Raw genomic sequence first — 19,799 nt, forward strand, 5'->3', positions numbered from 1 at the left:
AAAAGCGCTCTATACATAGTGAATTTCCCAATGATTTGTGGCCATGAATAAAAGTGCGCGTGTGTGAGTTCATGTGTGTGTCCACCTCATCAGTACATCTCTCTGGTCAAGCCGGGCATGGGGACGGCTGTCTCAGCCTCAGACAGGGTCTCCAGGTGCTGGCGGATGAAGTCGCTGCTCCAGCTCCAGGGCCCCCCTGCTTCCTGGACAGGTCGTCTCCCATACAGGCCCGTTGCTCCTCTAGGGACTGCAGAGAGTGCCTGGTACACAGTATCACAGAACAGCAACACAGGGTTAAATGGTGTCCTTACATTAAAGGCCAATGTGCTATGAAAGTGAGCACATCATATGTTCAATATGCTGTGAAAGAGTCATACAGGGTGGATATATGTGCTCCCGTTCATAGCCACTCAATAACACAGACACTCACATAGACTTGGCTAGATTCTGCTGTAACACTCCTATGGTGGCTCTCAACTGCTTAGCCTCTACCACCAGTCCAGAATGCACCTACAGAGATCACAGAGTCAAGGTATGGACACACATTATATACTGAACAAAAATAAAATCAGTCAATTCATTCATTCATTTCAGGATTTCACATGACAGAGCAGGGTCACAGCCACTGGTAAGCCAGGCCTATCCAATCAGAACGAGTTTTCCCCCACAAAATCAACTCAAATGTATTTATATAGCCCTTCGTTCATCAGCTGATGTCTCAAAGTGCTGTACAGAAACTCCGCCTAAAACCCCAAACAGCAAGCAATGCAGGTGTAGAAGCACGGTGGCTAGGAAAACCTCCCTAGAAAGGCCAAAACCTAGGAAGAAACCTAGAGAGGAACCAGGCTATGAGGGGTGGCCAGTCCTCTTCTGGCTGTGCCAGGTGGAGATTTTAACAGAACATGGCCAAGATATTCAAATGTTCATAAATGACCAGCATGGTCAAATAATAATATATTTTTGAACACTTTACTCCAGTGTTTGATTGCTAAATTGTAATTATTTTGCCACTACGACCTATTTATTGCCTTACCTCTCTAATCTTACCTTATCTGCACACACACTGTATATAGATTTTTTCCTACTGTGTTATTGACTGTACGTTTGTTTATTCCATGTGTAACTCTGTATTGTTGTTTGTGTTGCACTGCTTTGCTTTATCTTGGCCAGGCCGCAGTTGTAAATGACAACTTGTTCTCAACTGGCCTACCTGGTTAAATAAAGGTGAAATATTTTTTTTTTTAAGAGACATTGGCTGGTCTCAGACGATCCTGCAGGTGAAGAAGCTGGATGTGGAGCTTACATGTGGTCTGCGGATGTGAGGCCAAACAATTTTATATTGCAACAGCTCTGGTGGATATTCCTGCAGTCAGCATGCCAATTGCACACTCCCTCAAAACCTGAGACATCTGTGCCATTGTGTTGTGTGACAAAACTACCCATTTTAGAGTGGCCTTTTATTGTCCCCAGCACAAGGTGCACCTGTTGAATTACCATGCTGTTTAACTGGCTTCTTGATATGCCACACCTGTCAGGTGGATGGATTAACTTGTCAAAGGAGAAATGCTCACTAATGGGGATGTAAACCAATTTGTGCACACAATTTGAGAGAAATAGATTTTTTAGCATATGGAAAAGTTATGGCAACTTTTATTTCAGCTCATGAAACATGGGACCAACACTTTACATATTGTGTTTCAATTTATGTTCAGTATAATATGACAAACAGAGACACAGCTCCTTTTTCATGACAAAATAAACCTTTACAACAACTCAGGTCCTCTGAAGGGTCAATCTGTGCAGGCTTTCATAGAACAAATGTCTGAACCTCCAGGACCAAAGAAAACCCATTCTTGCTTTACAAGTTAGAATCAACCACAGAAATAGAATGAGTAAAATAGACATTACCATTCAAGTCAATTTCCCTAGACGTGTGGACCAGTGGTCATAGTGAGCGTATTGTCAAATTGGCCTGGATTAAGGGGCTTTTCCCCCATTCCAGTTCTATTATTATGGTTCTACCTGGTCTCTGCAGAGGTCCACTCCGGTCCTCGAGTTCCTATTCTTCAGCCTGGTATGTACCAGCTTCAGGGGGCACACTGTAGCCAGCAGCTCCTGCTCCAGACGATGGATGCCCCTCAACAGCTCTGTGATTTTCTCTCTGGTCTGGTGGGACAGACAGAACCAACAGAGCACAGAGTCAGCACTGAGAAACCTCCCGCAGCTAAGAAGGGCCATCTAGAATTGTCCTCTTTGCTTTCGAAGTTCTACTCTAGTCAATACTATCTTATCACCATCTATGCTCTCTACGGTTCTTGTCCTAGCTTCTAGCTCTCACACAATAGCTGATTCATAAATTCCACTTCTTGTTCAGATCTACTGTATATATGACGTTACTGATCCAGAACACATTCATGAGAAACCTAGGTGATCTGACTTCCCTGCATTGACCCCTGTCTTATCTAATCTCTCCCTGTGCATTCCAGACACTGCTATTGTTATTGCCCCCGGAGTGGACTTCCTTACCAGGACTATAGGTATTCATGTCTATGGAGATGGATGGAGCCCGGCGGAGCGCGAACAAAGGAAAATGGCTGTGCTGCACTGATTAGAAGAGAGATCAGTTGAAGGGTGGGGAGAGCAGCTTTAGGTCAGACGGGGGGAGGGAGGTCTAATGGGTTCAGTGGATGTATAGCATGAGAAGGGCCCGGTGGAAGAGCTATGCATGTCATTAATGCTTAACAAGAGAATTTCTAAGGCTTAGCTCTGGATACATGGTGGTCTTCCCCAGGCCTCTATCTACATCTGTCCTCAATATCAATATTTAGTCAAAGCAGAATTTTGCATTGAACTACATTTTCCATTGTGTGCCCTAATGAACAGGACTCTGTACTCACAGCTGTGTGCTGCCAGTGCAGCTGACTGCAGGCCCTCTTGTGCTGGTTGAACCCAGTGGTGATCCGCTGCCCCTCCATGTCATTCTGGCTCTGAAGGGACATAAGAGATGGGGGCATCAGACACCACACAGAGGAGAGAGTTATGAATAAGAGTCTTATGGCGCAGCTATAACGAATATGGGGCCCGTATTCAGAAAGTCTCAGAGTAGGTGTGCTGATATACGATCAGTCCTGCCTTTTAGGTCCAAATGAATAAGATTATATGGACCTGATCCTGCAGTAGATTAGCAGTCCTACTCTGAGACACTCTGGGAGAGGATGATGTTGCTACACTAAGTCAGATACACTTCAGTTCATGAAAATAGCCAATCATGGCAGTTTTAAAAAAGTAACAAGTCCTTAAAGCTTATCCCAAAAACATGCTTATGATGTTCTCAAAGGGGGTGACAATGTCCTCTTCCGACTGTGTGATGGAGAATACCAACAACCCTCCGGCACACATTACAATCCCCTCGTAAAGATGATATACAGCATTTATAGATCAGACTCCCGTTCCTGTTGAATGCTTCTGTACTGTATATCGATCAGGATGATAGTCTTCGGATACAGTTTACACCGCTTCGGCCTGAGCCAAGTAAACAAGTGCTAACGCATGCCTTTAAAATAAACCCATATGTCCTCAGCTTAAACCATCCCCTACACCAGTATTCCAAAACAACAGTTACTGAAGTCCACTTACTGGTGTCTTTGCAATACAGTCATGTCCATAATTAATTGTCCCCATGGGGACATTTTGTTGCAGTGTCATGTACACATTTAAAGTGGCGTTTAAAATAAAATTGTTTATGCCACACCAAACGTCACACACACTGCAGGTCGCAACAGAGCCGCGCCCCTTACCCGTGTGGGGTTATTCTTGATAAAGATTAGCAAAAAAGGCTGTTTAAAATAAATAATACAAATACTGAGCTATGGCGTATATAATAATAGCACCGCCTGGAGTTTGATGAACGCCCTTGGAAGCGGTGCTATGGTCAGATGCCATGAAAATAGAGCTCTTTGGGCACGCCAGCATATACAGAAGCATACAGTGCATTCGCAAAGTATTCAGACTCCTTGACTTTTTCCACATTTTGTTACGTTACAGCCTTATTCTAAAATGGATACCAAAAAAAAAATCTGTCTACTGTACATGCAATACCCCATAATGACAAAGCAAAAACAGGTTTTTAGAAATCTTAACAAATGTACTAAAAAAATCAAATAAAACTGTAATTTCAATAGCAATTACAGCCTCGAGTCTCCACAGTCCAGTACGTCCTGTGCCTCCTCCCCGCACTTGCCCTGAGGTGCGTGTCACCAGCCCGGTGCCACCTGTACCGGTCCCACGCATCAGGCCTCCAGTGCCCCTCCACAGTTCAGTACGTCCTGTGCCTCTTCCCCGCATTCGCCCTGAGGTGCGTGTCACCAGCCTGGTGCCACCTGTACCGGCCCCACGCATCAGGCCTCCAGTGCCCCTCCACAGTTCAGTACATCCTGTGCCTCCTCCCCGCACTCGCCCTGAGGTGTGTGTCACCCGCCCGGTGCCATCTGTACCCGCCCCACGCATCAGGCCTCCAGTGTGCCTCCACAGTGCAGAGCTTCCGGCGACAGTTCCCGGTCCGGAGTCTCCGGCGTCGATCCGCAGTCTGGAGTCCCCGGCGACGATCTGCGGTCCGGTTCCTCCGGCGACAATCCCCGCACCAGAGCCGCCATTGAAGATGGCGTCTCCACGAGCGGAGTGGGTATTTCGCCCCGCACCGGAGCCGCCCCCGACGGTAGATGCCACCCGGACCCTCCCCTATTGAATCAGGTTTTGCGGTTGGAATCCGCACCTTTGGGGGGTGGGGTGGGTGGCAGAAAGAGCTTTTTATTTACCACAGGTGGACTCCAATCAAGTTGTAGAAACATCAAGGAAAATCAATGGAATTTACCACAGGTGGACTCCAATCAAGTTGTAGAACATCAAGGAAAATCAATGGAAGTTACCACAGGTGGACTCCAATCAAGTTGTAGAAACATCAAGGAAAATCAATGGAATTTACCACAGGTGGACTCCAATCAAGTTGTAGAAACATCAAGGAAAATCAATGGAAGTTACCACAGGTGGACTCCAATCAAGTTGTAGAAACATCTCAAGGATGATGAATGGAAACAGGACACACCTGAGCTTAATTTTGAGTCTCATAACAAAGGGTCTGAATACTAATGTAAAATATGATGGTGGATCTTTGATGTTATGGGGCTATTTTGCTTCCACTGGTCCTGGTTTCCCTTGTTAAGGTCGATGGCATCATGAACTTTTACCAAGTAGTAAGTACCAGGACATTTTAACCAAAAACCTTTTTGCCTCTGCCATGAGACTGACACTTGGCCAGAAGTGGATCTTCCAGCAAGACAATAACCCCAAGCACTAATCAAAATCCACAAAGAAATTATTAATTGACCACAAAAATCAACATTTTGCAATTGCCATCTCAGTCTATTTACATTAGTCATTTAGCAGACGGTCTTATCCAGAACGAGTTACAGGAGCAATTAGACTTGAACCCCATTGAAAACCTGTGGTTTGATTTGAAGAGGGCAGTCCATCAGAGCAGACGAAGGATATCAAGGATCTGGAAAAATTCTTTATAGAGGAATGGTCTAAGATCCCTCACAATGGGTTCTCCAATCTCATAAAACATTTTAGAAAAAGGTTCAGCGTCGTTATCCTCACAGGGGAAGGGTGCTAGAGTTTTGAAAACAGAGGTGCCAATCATTTTAAACCCCATTTTAGTTTTTGAACACAATCTCTTTATCTGAGCAATTGTATTAGTATAAAATAATACAATTTCCACCCCAAAAATGTGCATGCAATATTGCTCAGTACTTGTATTATTTATTTATTTATCATTAAAATATACTGCGACTTTATTTATTTATTTATTTATCATTAAAATATACTGCGACTGGATAATCCCTGTCGTTTCTCCTGATTGATCTTTTATGTTCACTGATTCTCTGTTTGAGAGAACGAGAGGTTTTACTTACATAACAGAGCCCAAATGGACATGTAATAATGTAGATAAATGGGTGGTGAACACAATGTCATTTATTTGGAACCGTTTTCCTGTATGTGGGTGGCAGAAATATTCACACTTCATCATATTGTTGCACTGTGCGCATCCTCTGCATTTATAGCTACCATTTGGAAGAGGGCATAAAAGAGCCTGGGTGATTTTCTTTTGTGGCTGGCAGTTGGTATGAAGCAATTTATCGCATAAATTGCGACCTCTCCTATACACAATAAGTGGTGAATTTTTCAATTCAGCCGGCAAAGCTGGGTCCGATGATAAAATATGCCAGTGTTTCTTGACCGCATCTCCCACTTTTCGCGAGTTCAAAGTATATGTGGTTGTGAACATTACGAGAGTGTTCTTCAGCTTTAGCGGGTCTTTACACACTTTATTTGAATATCTATTACATGCATATTGTTATATTTGGTAGCACATATTTGGTTCTCCTGCGCCTCCAACCCCTTTCGATGTGTGGAACGGATGTGGGTGGGACTAGGTCGACATAAGGGTGCAAAAAATGTTTTAACTCACAAAAGCTCTGAAGAAGACCGTGAGGATGATACATAAACTTATTAAAGATCAGTGAAACTATCAAGAGCAGTGTGCGGTTTTTCCTTCATATTGTTCAACTGTTACCATGCACCTGCAAAAAAGATTGCTCAGATGTGGGAGTGCCTTTTGAATTTTGAATATTCATTTCTCTACCATAAGCCAACGTAATTTCTCTATTGGGGGCAAACGTAATTTTAGAGAATTTGGCAGTATGTCCAACCCGGCCTCATAACTGTAGAGCGCGACACGTTTCCACGACATGTAACCACGCCAGCCCAGGACCTCTACATCCATCTTCTTCTTCACCTGAGGGATGGTCTGCGACCAGACACCCAGACAGCTGATGAAACTGTGGGTTTGCACAACAGAAGAATTTCTGCACAAACTGTCAGAGACCGTCTCAGGGAAGCTCATCTGCATGCTCCTCGCCCTCACCAGGGTCTTGACCTGACTGCAGTTCGGTGGTGTAACCGAGTTCAGTGGGAAAATGCTTACCTTCTATGGCCACTGGCACGGTGGAGAAGTGTGCTCTTCACTGTACCAGGCAGATGGCAGACAGAGCGTATGGTTTGCTGATGTCAACATTGTGGAGGTGGGGTTATGTATGAGCAGGCATAAGCTAAGGACAACGAACACAACTGCATTTTATCGATGGCAATTTGAGATACCATGACAAGATCCTAAGGCCTATTGTCGTTCCTTTCATCCGACGCCATCACCTCCTGTTTTAGCATGATAATGCACATCCCCATGTCGCAAGGATCTGTACACAATTGCTGGAAGCTGAAAATGTCCCAGTTCTTCCAAGGGCTGCATACTCACCAGACATTTAGCATGTTTGGGATATTCTGGATCGACATGTACTGCACGACAGCGTGTTCCAGTTCCCGCTAATATATAGCAACTTCGCAAAGCCATTGAAGAGGAGTGGGACAACATTCCACAATCAACAGCCTGATCAACTCTATGCAAAGGAGATGTGTCACACTGCATGGGGAAAATGGTGGTCACACCAGATACTGACTGGTTTTCTAATCCAGACCCTATTCCCAGTCATGTGAAATCCATAGATTAGAGCCCAATGAATTGATTTAAGTTGACTGATTTCCTCATAAGAACTGTAACTCAGTCAAATCTTTGACATTGTTGCATGTTGCGTTTATATTTTTGTTCAGCGTTATATATTTATTTTTAAAGTATTTTATTTTTATTCAAATGGGGCTAGCATGAAATGAGAGGGGAGACAGAGAAGGAGGGAGATGCAGAATAGGGTACGGGCTGGGATTTGTATCCACTCTGGCTAGACCAGCCTCAGGCACGTATACAGTTTGAAATGGGCAGCAAGCGTATTATTAAATTGCTGTCCAAAAACACTTAGAAATACCAAACCACCCATTATTTTGTTAGTTTGTTATGGGAGTTGCCCTATACGCCTAATGGAACCAATTTCCATACTGCATAAAACGGTCTCTGACTGTACATCCACACATACTCTCTTCATGGTGTTCTCATGAGCCCCCACCAAGCCAGTTTCCCCAGTTTCCATTCCCCGACCAGGCCTTCCTATGCTATTAATAACATGTATCCCTCTCCTCCTCCCCCAATACACAGACAGTCCCACCCACACATTATTTTGTAGGAGTAGGATGAAGTTGCCATTAGACACTGATCTAAGCTCAGTCTTGTGTTCACATTTTTTTTTAAACCTCTAATAGTTACTGTTAGTTTGGGGAGGGTAAACCGATCCTAGATCAGTCCTCTGCTACCTGTATCATTGTATAGGTCATGGTCTCCCTCAGCTGTAGGGAAGCCTGCATCGCCTCCTCAGCTTGGGTCATGTTGTAGTGGGTGAACTGCACCGACTCCTGGTGTGTGGAGGCACTGCAGGGTACAGGACATAAATCAGCCACAGTTATACGTCGGTAAGTACTGTACACTCTAAGAACTGTGTTATAAATTAGAAAATGTTTTAGGTTGAGAGGATCAGAAGAGGTTTAGTGGTACAAATGACCATACATCTAGATTTGGGTAAAGGCTGAGAATTTGTCTGACATTGAGTGTTCTGCTATCTGAACACGGGATCAAATTATTTAGTTATGACAATTATGAAAAACAAAATTCCTAGAAATATGCTAGAACTATACAGTATATTTTCACTCATGATCATTTCATTATCGTCTCCTTTATTCTACACATGTTGACAAGGCACTACTCTGTTCCGTCCTTACCTAGTGGGTACGTGGGGTCAGGCTTGAAGGATATGTCAGGTGACCTGTCTGTAAGTGACAGGCACGATTGGTTCACATCCAGGCCTTCGCTCTTGTTGGTTAGGTCAAAGGTCAGCTGTTGGTGGGCTTCCTTGAGACAGCTTAAAATGAAATAAACTTTATTGATGCTACACTGTTAGATGTATCACCCCCATAGAACTGTAGACAAACAAGCATACATCGGTAGAGATTCTATTAAATTACTAGAGGGGATATGTCAAACTCTCAGTTCCAGAATGGTATGATAATGGCAGCCATTTTGGACAGGGAGAAATCCAAAATGGAATGAATGGCAGTAGAGGCATAGGTGATACTTTCCTGCTTTTACTTATGCAGGAAAATAAAAGAAAGGCATGTGATGTATCAGAAATTGTGTAATAGAATTGTCAACCTAAAATATTGTCACATAATTATGAATACAGTTTCTACGTGTTTTAGACATTTTCTGTATAAATAAGACTAAAATATCATCAACTGATTTCAGCCAGTGTATGGCTGTGGATTGACTGCATTGTTTGTATGGAATATTGGCAGTTAATTTGTAAAAAGATTGGAATAATTCTAATAAAACCGTTAGCTAATGAAAATACTGTGAAGATTTTCGGAAGAATACGGATTGCTTTCACAATATTTTAATCCCAACACTGGCTGCCCAACTCCCTGACCAAAATGGCTGACCTTTTACACCGTCATAAGATAGTTAATGTCTATTATAGTATTATAAATACTAATTATAGGCATACATCAGCACACAGGCTACAGAACACAGTGGAATTTGAACGTTGCTGCAATACGTCTTCATGAAGCAATGGAGAAATGAAATTTAAGACCTCACACAGGCCTCCAAATGTCAGTATCACCCACCCGTTTCGGTTTCACATTGCATTATCCTTTGTTTTTAAGAGCAACACAACTGTGTTAGATAGAAGCCTTTTATGTTCCATGGATCAATGAAACCATATCCTGAGACACAACCAAAGACCTACGGCAGTTAAATCTCTAGCTTGGCTTTACCAGACCTGCTTGAATGCCTTGTTGATGTGCTGCTGCAGCTCTTGCTGCGTGGTGTCATCATCTGGGCCTCCCTCTTCAGATGGCCCTGCAGGGGGTCACTGACCAGCTCGCTCCCCCTGCGGGCCCTCTCTCTGGGTCAGACACTCCACTACCAAATCCAGGGGCACGGCCGTGTCTTCTTCAACTTGAAGGAGCTGGAGCAGTTTTGTCTTGAAGAATGGGCAAGAAGTCCCAGTGGCTAGATGTGCCAAGCTTATAGAGACATACCCCAAGAGACTTGCAGCTGTAATTGCTGCAAAAGGTGGCTCTACAAAGTATTGACTTTGGGGGGGTGAATAGTTATGCACTCTCAAGTTCTGTTTTTTTGTCTTGTTTGTTTCACATCTTCAGAATTGTAGGCAAGTTCTGTAAATCAAATGATACAAACGGCCCAAAAATCCATTTTAATTCCAGGTTGTAAGGCAACAAAATAGGAAAAATGCCAAGTGGGTGAATAACCTTCGCAAGCCCCTGTAGATCCTCTAAATGATTAAACATGTGTGCTATAATTCATTGTCAACAAGCACACATACTTCCAGAAAAAAAACAAAAATAACACCCTCAGGCATAATTAGACTACGATTAGCTTACCTAATAAGGGTAGGATTTAGGTAGAGTTTACTGCACCACACGACACAACAATGCATACAAATAGCATAGTGGAATGCAGATTCCCAAAGCAATTTGAGAGGTTCCTGAAGCCAACAAATTAGGGACACTGACAGATTGTGTTCTGTGACATGCGTTCGACAGTGTACGTGCTGATTATGTTTTTTGTAAGTAAAGGGAGTTGAACATTAAATAGTTCTCCCACATTTTCTGCCATATGAAGTATTAGTGACCTGTGTCAGAGCTTCGATCTCTCTCGCCATTGCCTGCAGTCTGTCCTTCTGCTCAGTGACCTCATTGATCCTGTCACCCAGCCTGTCTCAGCTGTCACTCTCATCCCAGCGTGTCAGACAGACGGAGAAGAGCCCACGGTCACGCACAGTATTACTTTGTTATTATGGGGTATAGATGTGAACATGAGTTTTCGCCTGCTGCCTGCTGCCTGGCATCAGGCATCCATATCAGTCCCTGTCTCTCAGTCTCTGTACCTTACAGGCTGTCTGGTGCCTCAGGGCCCGCCTCTCCTGCCTTGTCTGCTGTGATTGGTGGCGTTGGTGCTCGGCCGTGTCCGTGAGCAGCTTGTTATTGGTCTCCCAGTCTGTCACCCAGTAATGCTGACCGGGCTTCCTACTCATAGTGGCCATTCCTACCAACATAAATAGACAGCTTGAATTGAGTTAGTCAAAGGTTGTAGAGACCTGTATGCAGGTCTAGATCCTTCCATCAGCAAAGGGAAATTCCTTTCCACTAAAATGTACATTTTTGCTCGTGTTATGACCCAACCAGAATGGGCACACAGGCTGTTATAGCACTTCCTGATGTTTCTACATTTGTTTTCTTATCATCACATGTCAAATAGTTGGGTATGAAGCCTGGCCATGATCAATTGAAAAGGTTACATAATGCTTTAAAGTAAACCTTTTCTAATATTTTCCATGGGTGGAACGGGTCGACACAGAATAGGAAGGACGGTAGTAGTCATGACTGTCGCGTGAATGTAACTGAAAACCTACCCGTCTATCAAATGAAGCATGAAATGTGAAAAACCTGGGGTAAAGTTAGCTATGGTGGAAAAGCCCTAAACATGCACACCGAAGACTCTGTAGCTGCGTGGGACTACCAGAGCCTGTAGTAGCTGCAATGCATTCTGGACAGCAGTTTACATGTTTATGTGATCTCCTGATTACTTTACATTCCAGACAGTTATGGGAGGTTGCTGGCCCACTGTCACAACCCCGGTCTTTGTGCACTGACTGTTCCACGGAGAGATATGAGTTTCCTTAGTGAAGGATAAATGTGACTACAAACGGGATTTTAGGAGTTTCAATTCAATCCTTCCCATATTTTCCAGGAGGGTTGAACTGGTTCAGTGCACCTGGGTACACTTTCCATTTTCATTACGAGTAGTTTGTTATGATTCATTTAATTTGAGGCAATGGTGGAAAATGAAATGAAGTTCAGTTTGTAGACTAGATCGTATTCTGCATTCTCGTGGTTCTTAACCTGAAACGGTGACAGGTTTAGATTTCCAAAGTAGGCTAGGCTGTACTGTGGCCTAGTCCTAGATGCTTATGACAAATCTTACAATGCATTATAATGGCATAATAATGCATTGTACAGGAGTATGGTTGCAAAGCTACCAGTAATTTACTAAAGTTACTGTAATTTTGGTAATTAGCAGGTAATCTATGGTAATTTATACTTGAATAACTTAAAAATGTATGCATGTATGTATATACACTACATGGCCAAATGTATGTGGACTCAATTAATCTTCTCCTTTCCCCCTTCTGATGACCAGGTGGCGAATCGCATCTCTGCATGTCTGGCAGACATATCAGTGTGGATGACGGATCACCACCTCAAGCTGAACTTCGGCAAGACGGAGCTGCTCTTCCTCCCGGGGAAGGACTGCCCGTTCCATGATCTCGCCATCACGGTTGACAACTCCATTGTGTCCTCCTCCCAGAGCGCTAAGAACCTTGGCGTGATCCTGGACAACACCCTGTCGTTCTCAACTAACATCAAGGCGGTGGCCCGTTCCTGTAGGTTCATGCTCTACAACATCCGCAGAGTACGACCCTGCCTCACACAGGAAGCGGCACAGGTCCTAATCCAGGCACTTGTCATCTCCCGTCTGGATTACTGCAACTCGCTGTTGGCTGGGCTCCCTGCCTGTGCCATTAAACCCCTACAACTCATCCAGAACGCCGCAGCCCGTCTGGTGTTCAACCTTCCCAAGTTCTCTCACGTCACCCCGCTCCTCCACTCTCTCCACTGGCTTCCAGTTGAAGCTCGCATCCGCTACAAGACCATGGTGCTTGCCTACGGAGCTGTGAGGGGAACGGCACCTCAGTACCTCCAGGCTCTGATCAGGCCCTACACCCAAATAAGGGCACTGCGTTCATCCACCTCTGGCCTGCTCGCCTCCCTACCACTGAGGAAGTACAGTTCCCGCTCAGCCCAGTCAAAACTGTTCGCTGCTCTGGCTCCCCAATGGTGGAACAAACTCCCTCACGACGCCAGGACAGCGGAATCAATCACCACCTTCCGGAGACACCTGAAACCCCACCTCTTTAAGGAATACCTAGGATAGGATAAAGTAATCCTTCTCACCCCCCCCCCTTAAAATATGTAGATGCACTATTGTAAAGTGGCTGTTCCACTGGATGTCATAAGGTGAATGCACCAATTTGTAAGTAGCTCTGGATAAGAGCGTCTGCTAAATGACTTAAATGTAAATGTATGACTCCTGCTTGTCAAACAGCTCATTCCTTGTGCACGGGGGTATTGTCATGCTAAAACAGGAAAGGGCCTCCCCCCAAACTGTTGCCACAGAGTTGGAAGCACAGAATCGTCTAGAATGTCACTGTATGCTGTAGCATTAAGATTTCCCTTCACTGAAACTAAGGGGACTCACCCAAACCATGTCAGCCCCAGAGCATTATTCCTCCTCCGCCAAACCTTACAGTTGGCACTATGCATTTGGGCAGGTAGTGTTCTCCTGGCATCCGCCACACTCAGATCAAATCAAACCCTTCGTACATCAGCTGATATCTCAAAGTGCTGCACAGAAACCCAGCCTAAAACCCCAAACAGCAAGCAATGCAGGTGTAGAAGCATGGTGGCTAGGAAAAACTCCCCAGAAAGGCCAAAACCTAGGAAGAAACCTAGAGAGGAACCAGGCTGTGGGGTGGCCAGTCCTCTTCTGGCTGTGCCGGGTGGAGATTATAACAGAACATGGCCAAGATGTTCAAATGTTCATAAATGACCAGCATGGTCGTATAATAATAAGGCAGAACAGTTGAAACTGGAGCAGCAGCACGGTCAGGTCGACTGGGGACAGCAAGGAGTCATCATGTCAGGTAGTCTTGGGGTATGGTCCTAGGGCTCAGGTCCTCCGAGAGAGAGAAAGAAAGAGTGAATTAGAGAGAGCATATGTGGGGTGGCCAGTCCTCTTCTGGCCACCCCACAGATTTGTCTGTAGAGTCCAATGGCGGTGAGCTTTACACCACTCCAGCCGACGCTTGGCATTGTGATCTTAGGCTTATGTGCAGCTGCTCGGCCGTGGAAACCTATTTCATGAAGCTCCCTACAAACAGTTCTTCTGCTTACGTTGCTTTCAGAGACAGTTTGGATCTTGGTAGTGAGTGTTGCAAGCAAGGACAGGCGGTTTTTATGTGCTTCAGCACTCAGATGTCTCGTTCTGGGAGCTTGTGTGGAATACCACTGTATGGCTGAGCTGCTGTTGTTCCTAGACGTTTCCACTTCACAGTAACAGCACTTACAGTTGACTGAGGCAGCTCTAGCAGGGCAGAAATTTGACGAACTGACTTGTTGGAAAGGTGGCATTCTATGAAGTGCCAAATCGAAAGTCACTGAGCTCTTCAGTAAGGGCCATTCTAATGCCAATGCTTGTCTATGGAGATTGCATGGCTGTGTGCTCGATTTTATACAGCTGTCGGCAAATAGCCAAATCCACTAATTTGAAGGGGTGTCGACGTACTTCTGTGTGTGTGTGTATGTGTGTGTAGAGATAGATCGATAGAGTTTCTAGTGGATAAACCATATGGTTTATGGGAAAATTGACAAATGAAAGAAAACAACTAGTACACAATTGCATTATTTTCAATTAACTCTGCAACTCTTCCAAATACTGCCACCAGTTTGGCCACAAAACATTTTCATAACACATAGACAAGGTAAAAAGGAAAGTGTAAAAAAATAAAGGATCTCTCATTGTGAAACCCTCATTACTTCACTACGTTGGTTTATATTTAGGGTTACCGTTTTATACCGTTGTCATTCAATGTTTAATTTGACAATCTTATTACATTAAAAAATATATTTTGCATGTGGTAAAGCAACAGAGTGCCAGAGATTAGACACCTGTGATAATCTGAAGTACCCAAAAATGCCACTAGGTGTCATCTGATAAAATTCCATATTCCTTGAAAGTTATCAAAATTCTGTTAGTTTACTTGTAAACCTAGAAAAAAAAGATTCCAGTAATATACACTCCCTTTGCCACACCATACAGGACTTACTTACCAAAAAATATGTTCTGACTTCTACTTCTCAAGACTATTTCTTGAGAAGTAGAAGTAGATTTCTTGTTGCACCAGACATTCCTTGAAATGAAGAGACTAAATAACACAGTCTACACTACAGGCAACTGTCTGGTGCAACAACATAGAATTCAAACACAGTGCAATGACATGTCATAATCATTTAGTAACATTACATCTGTGCTGAATCTACCTTCACTAGAACTGACTAGTGGCTACAGCCAGTAGCTATACTCCACCATAAATGAAAGGGGTGAAGCGAAAGGTTTTAAAGCAAAGCTTTTTATTACAAGTATTAGTGAAAGATACACTTCAAATTGTAGCAAAGCAAAACAGAAGGCTTAAAAGAAAGAATGATTAAACAAAAGACATTTCAAACTGAAATAAAAAAAAGAACTGTTGGTACAACAGAGTTTGAAACATACAGAGTAGTAAGGGAGAGAGATGGAGGCATGGAACTCATGTGGCTACCTTGTTCTAATCATCAAACACCCATTGATTTCAGCTGGTGCCTCAGGACTCAAAATGGTATCACAGCGCACAATCCTAACTGAAGCACATCAAATACAAAAATAACCTCAAGATACCGATGAAACATATAGGGAACCCTTTAAAAAGTCCAGCATTCATGGCCACTGACGAGATCCGTCTTCAAACCAGTGTAAGATTGGGGAAAACAGCATCCGATAATCTCTCGAGCAAATGTTTCTTCACCATCTTAACATGGACTGCGAATAGACTGAAAGCAAGCAGCGTCTGCTTGCACACCAAACAGGTAGTTAAATGGAGTCAACATGTCTAAAAAGGATTTGTCTATGGGTATTAGGTAGAAAAGCCTATTTAAAAAGTTCTGAACAGGGTTGACGACCCCTTCCAAGCTCCATGCCTCTGACCTCTGACCCTAGGGTGAGGTTGGAACAACTAACAGACACCGTGGGCAAACAAAACAGCAATGAATTATTACAACACCTTGATTCATTATACAGGTACAAGTCAGCACACAGAACCCTCGGGCTCTTGTTCTTACATCCACACACGTGGGGAAACATACACTTTGTACGTTGGGGCTCAACAACTACTGTAGCACTATTAGTGGTTTGAAAAGAAACACGAGAATGGAGTTGGAGTTAGGCCATTTTTTTGGTACTCAACTCAGGTGTTCCGTAGTCGTAAATAAAACCCAACAACGAAGTAAGAACACACTTAAGGCGGAGGCTTGTATTTGAGCGGAATGAGACCTTACACTCCACTCCTTCCTGTGTAAAAGTCTCTGGCACAAGGGAAATGTGAAAGGACAGAAGCCACACCTAACATCCTCTGCCTGAGCACAGTCACCATCATTCCCTCCTTCTCCTCTATTCTCACCCACCTGTACTCTACCAGGCCAGGGGAGTTGATATGGCTCACATATTAGCAGCTCTGGATGAGGATGTCAGTGGTCAGCTCAGTCTATGTGGTTCAGTAAAGGTTCCCCCTAACCCTACAGGAGATGAGACGCAACATGTGGGGGTGGCCTCACCAAGATGGGAGGAGAGATCTGGGGAGAGAGGGAAGAGGGAGTACAAGAAGGTGGTAAGAGGACATATGAGAAGGCCTCTTCCCTTCACGAGGAGCCAAACAAGAAAGCTAAACATCCTAGACGCAGGGGTCTACATAATTAATACCTAAAAAAAAAAAAAAACAGGTCCCCCTGCTCAACTGTGCCCCTTCGTCCGCCCACCACCACGTCGCTGTGCTTGCGTGTCTGGAGAGGATAAGGCTTCAACATGGAGGGGAGTGGGGTGGTTTAAGGCCTTGTCCCCTAGCTCCACCTCCACCATGCTGCCAATGAGACTCTAGCTGGCCGCTCGTTTGTACACTCAATAAATACAGCATAAAATATTTTGCAATATACATTTCATATACATATTAAAAATAACATTTAAATAGGACAACAAAATAAAACGTTCGGCTCAAGTCAGATAAGTGTTAAGACAAAAAAACTAAAACAAGAATATCTTACAGTTATACGTCTGTCTAAAATAGTTACAAGAATATCATAATCAGGTATTAATCAAGCATTATACTGTAATAACCAAAGCAATATTTGCAGTTTTTCCTCTATGGTATAACATATGCAGCATACCAAGGTAACCAAGGCGCATATTTTATTTTAAATCTCTTGTAAAGGTATCACCCCCCCCCGGACTGACCGGTACCCCAAAATGACTCAAAGACCCTCGGAGTCTTATTCTACACCCAATCTTGCACCAAAACACCAATGAAAGTGGGCCCACTATCCTTCCATTAAGGACAAGACGGACACACGGCAGGGCGAGGGCATTGCACTAGGATGAGAGAACGCCATGGGCCAGACAAGTGCCGACTTCCTAATATGGACACCTTACACTGGAACACTTAAAAACCATTGGTGGTTTCAGATTCTTAAGGAGAAACCATATAAATGCAGGCGGACTCAAAACAGAGTCATCATCAGCGAAGTCACATGAGCTGGAGGCACGCTTTTAAAATGACCACCTAAGTAGCGATAGCAACCGTTGTTTGGCGTCGTAATCCAATTCCCTTTCCCAGGAGGAGGAAAATCTCCTCATTCACATAATAAAACAAGTCCTCGATACACCACTGTATCTGGGAGGCGGGGATTGGAGGAGGAACAGAGATAGAAAACCTCTTGGCTTTATGTCTGAGTGAGAGTGGCAGTCTATAAAGTGCTGTGCTATGTTTGTCATTCGTGGGCAAGGCAGTGTCACACACACACACACAGGTTTAAAATGTGACCTCGCTTGTTAATGCAAGTTCCACTGTACCAACCAACCGAGTCCATTGGTCCAGACTCAAAATGCACCACTAAGTGAACCCTCAACCACAATCATATACTTTAACAAACAGACTGCGGGTCCTCAGTATCAATCTTGTGTGTGTGTGTGTGTGTGTGTGTGTGTGTACTGTGCATACAGCACCACCATTAAGAAAGGCACTTTCTGTGGCCTTCGTCACTCTGCCATAGATTTACCTTCTACCCCGAAAAGAAAGAACTCAAAATCCAGTACATCTGTGCGTCACAGGCAAATGGAATGAACACAGACATAGCTACTGTTCCATAGAGTATAGGAAACTCTGGGGTGATGTTTTAGACCTAGAAAGGCCTTGCTCATAAATATCTATAAACTAAGTACAAAAGAAAAAAAACTGCCGAAAACAAAAACGAACATCTGAAAAACGTTACCGACGACAATTTAGGGAGTTGTAATGTTATAAGGATGTTAGGCGAACACATCTGCTATATGTAAACCTGTGTTCTTTTGCCCAGGAAAATGTGAATGTTCGGTCGTCCTTGACGTTCATCATAATGTACGGATGAGAGCTACGCTTGTCGCTTGCTAAACAATGTCCCGATCCAGACACGCCCCTCCCTCAAATGGCACTTAGCCCTACTTCTCACTTTACAACACACCAGAACCAGCCACGTGCACAAAACCCCATCTAACTACAATGCCCTACTCTGTACCAACCAACACATACTTAATGTCTTCTGTCCTCTAGTCTTCCATCTTTTCTCCACTTCTCAGGGGAATCCGATGGCATATCGACTGGCTATGGAATGTAGTCCTCTGGTAATGGGAGGCAAAAGACAGGAGAAAGTGGGGGGAAAACTAATGAGATTATAGACATTGTAGATTTACTGGAGGCCTTTCGGCTTTGTATTCCGGAGCACAAGAAGTGCCCCTGGTTGCGCGTGGAGAAAAGCAACAGTTACGAGCCAGGTCTCGCTCTATAGGGGCCTCATAACCCACAAGGCTCAACCTCAAACACTGCGGGACACATCGGTACCGAACGTTCATGATGACCAGTCAGGGTAACCATCTCATTCCGGTTTTCCCGCTCTCCCCCTACTCTACAGGCGTCAACTCCCGCCCGAGAAAGACGATCTGGATCAGAACAATTATGCTCTAAAAAAAAAAAGTCTAAACGATTCCATTTGGATTCTATGACAACAGGGAAGATCTGACAACAGCTGCCAAGACTGCCAGAAATAGAAGCACCTCTTACTTCCAGAACTCAGAGGAGACAAGTCCACCACATCCCGATCCATAACAGTCTAACAATCCAGACACACGTTACATGTCGAAATACATTCACCGCCAATGTACGCACGCCAAAATAAACAAATGAATGTTATACATTGCCACGGGACACGAGTCAACGACAGTCTATTGCATTATCAACTCTTACATATTTTATTACCTTTAATGATATTATTACTATGATGATTAACTATATAACTACATATGTTAAGATTTTTTTTTTGTTAGCAAAAATAAGTGGTGTGAGCATTGCAATAATGTGAAAGTTACATATACACATCTTCCAATCTGGCTTTTTAAAAAGGCTTTTTGGACACTAGTGAAGATCATGAAGGCTCAAACTCATTGGCTTCCAGCCAGGGGAAGGCTAGAGTTGGGAAGGCTGTCAAATGCAACTACAGGGGGACCCAGGATTCTACCATTGGACCACACTACCGTTCACCTCTTGGGGCAGTCCTTGCCTTGAGAACTGTGTCCTCGTATCATTGATCATTGTACCGTCAAAACAAGAGATCCTCAATGGCAACTGTTTCCACTAACAGTTAGGACAAGAATCCCTACAGTGCCCCACATAAGATCCTCTCGTTTACCTCATTGGGAGGTTTACCACCCCCCCCCAAAGGCCTACTCAAGACTGCAAATTCTCAAAGGGGCGCGGCAAGGAGGCCAC

General features: G+C 44.0%; 1 pseudogene; it reads right to left on the reverse strand.

Annotated features, from left to right (window-relative positions):
* Positions 1-106: 106 nt before the first annotated feature.
* Positions 107-11,120, reverse strand: LOC124004863 (annotated as a pseudogene).
* Between the last annotated feature and the right edge of the window lie 8,679 nt (positions 11,121-19,799).

The sequence above is a fragment of the Oncorhynchus gorbuscha genome, linkage group LG19, assembly GCF_021184085.1.
Source record: "Oncorhynchus gorbuscha isolate QuinsamMale2020 ecotype Even-year linkage group LG19, OgorEven_v1.0, whole genome shotgun sequence".
In the NCBI taxonomy this organism is placed as follows: Eukaryota; Metazoa; Chordata; class Actinopteri; order Salmoniformes; family Salmonidae; genus Oncorhynchus; species Oncorhynchus gorbuscha.